Genomic DNA, 2,654 nt, shown 5'->3' on the forward strand with positions numbered 1-2,654 from the left:
CCTATTATAGTGAAACTTCCATATTACGAAGTCTCATGGAGCATAAAAAAAATTCCTATCATGGAGAGTTTTGTTAAATAGAATTGAATAAATTTTGTTCTCAAAAATATTTCGTTAAACGGAAAATTTTGTTAAATGCAAGTTTCACTATATTAATAAAAGTTATAAATTTTTGTTGGATTAAGTTGTTATATTTAGTACTTACCTACAATGTTCACGGTTTATTCATTTATTTGTATGCGTATTACCTAATGTAATAAAAAAATCAAAGAATTGTAATGGGAGTATGGGACCTATTGATTCGGCAACAACAGGTACCAATTAAACCTTTGGCCTTTTGTTTTCTTTTTATACACAGTATAAATGATTTTGATATTGAAATTCAGCATACTAATTTGAATATACAAATAAAATACACAATTATAATTGAGTCTTACGATTCTATCAAATTCCGACAATTTAAATGGTGTCTCACCTAGATTTACCCATCCTTATGTTTACCAAATAATTATTGTTTTAATGATAATATTAAGATTTTAACAAATGGCCGTATTTATTTCTCCAATTATTTAAAAAAATTGGTAGGTTCTTAAAAATGTTTAATTTTGATTTTCGACCCATTTATTAATTAATTTGCCTCTATAAAAGAAATATGTATAGATTTAAAAATATAACCCTTTTAGTATACAAATCATGACTCAGGTATTCAATTTAGTTCCATATGCTGGTGCTAAGCTATTTAATTTATTTTCACTAAGAAACCAATTTCAATAATTATTTTTTATTCAAAAATAAGTTTGTATTACTTACATTCTTAAACATGTGTTTTACAGTTCTAAAATGTAATAATTATAATAATTAGTGGGGTTCCCCTAGGAAAAAAATTAATAACAGAGAAGTATTTAGACGTTTTTAATAGAATTGGAGACCATCCTGCCCCTCTTCAACAAAATATACATTAGTTAAGTATAGTTATACATTTCATATAGGTATACCATTTAAAAAAATTACAAAGCTTACAACAAAATAATAATTATAATATTTATATATAAAGCAAACGAGGGGGGGGGGGCATTGGACACTTGTTACTTGTTAGCCCAGCTGCAGTCGTGTATGCTGACGCCGACTACAGGCAATTGAATATAATGTCCAGTGTAGTACTGTATACAGTACCATGTATCATAATATTAAATAATATATTATACCATATAAACTGGCGTATAGGTAGTCAGACACACCAAAATATATTATCTACACTATTTCTGCAGTGGTGTAGTCAGGATTATGATGTGGTTAAGTATAAAATATTAAACTAGGTTTTATAATTTTCGTATACAAATAAAATAAATAATACATTTATTAGGTGAAGGAAATCCAATGGGGGAAAAATAATTTTATACAATGTAAACTTTAGGTCATTTTATAAATTGTACTTTTACAAAATTATGTTATGAAAATTAACTGGCGTTATATACTTACTAATATTCTTAAATCTGCTACCTTTTTAAACATGTCAATTATTCCTTATTTCTTCTATTATTTATATAATTTTTTTTAAGTAAATATTTCTTATTTTGTATATTTGGATCATTGCTTAACAAATAATCTATATCTTATAATTTTTCATTAATTTAAACTATACGATAGAAATAAATAATATAATAAAAAATATTAAACGATTAGCTGTTAGGTAATAGCCAATACATAGTGAGTACCGTAGGGATAAAAATTCAGCAACCATAAAATAATTTCTAAATCTAAATATACATTATTGTTCAGTTAAATTAAATTTATTGAATTTTAAACATATTAGATTCTATTAATATTGTATTTGTATATATTTCAATATTTGATGATACTACCCTTTTATGAAAAATGTGATTTATTTTTTACTATTTATTTAATTTCTCCAAAATATTTACGTAACTAACGGTCATTTAATTTTTTATTTAAAATGAATTAAAAGTACTTTTAAATTAATAATAATATTTGGAAATATATACAACATTTTAACCAGTGTATCGGAATTTAATACTTTCAAACGATATTGAGTGGTACAACATTTCTGTCTTTTACATTTTGTATGTAAGCTGTATAACCATATGTCCATATTATTTTTACAGATAAATTTAGAAGATCGGTTAAAAGTGATTTCCAAAATTTCATACTTTCGCACTATTTAATTAAACTTGTGTTATTCCCTGTTTATTTAACGGCTATTCGATAACATTTCATGGTTGTTTAATTAAAAAATGTATAAGTTTCGAAATAGGTAATTAGTTAGTCACGGAGTATTACGTACATGTTCAACAATATTAAATGAGTACGTGGATGGAGCGTATCTGTTAGATTATTTGTGTAATTCAATTATAAACGCAATAAACTGGCGTTCAGGGCGTCGATATTGCTCATGTTTTCATTAATTTTCGCTTGGAAATGATATAAATTGATAATTTATAATGATATTTTCGATTAAAATAATATAAGATAATTAACTTCCTTACTCATGTGATGTGACATATTTTAAAATGTCAAATGAAATACAAACAAATAATACCAGTACTAAAATTTAAAAAATATTCCGTGTACATGCTATAGCTAATTTATATTGTAAATAAATACATTGATAAAATATTATTAAAATTAAATTAGAT

General features: G+C 24.6%; 1 protein-coding gene across 1 annotated transcript in view; it reads left to right on the plus strand.

Moving 5' to 3' along the window:
* The window catches only part of LOC100161313 (uncharacterized protein C34C12.4), a 110,758-nt gene that overhangs the window by 79,637 nt on the left and 28,467 nt on the right, over nt 1–2,654 (plus strand). The gene's annotated exons all lie outside the window — the stretch shown is intronic.

Source organism: Acyrthosiphon pisum, chromosome A1 (assembly GCF_005508785.2).
Source record: "Acyrthosiphon pisum isolate AL4f chromosome A1, pea_aphid_22Mar2018_4r6ur, whole genome shotgun sequence".
NCBI lineage: Eukaryota > Metazoa > Arthropoda > Insecta > Hemiptera > Aphididae > Acyrthosiphon > Acyrthosiphon pisum.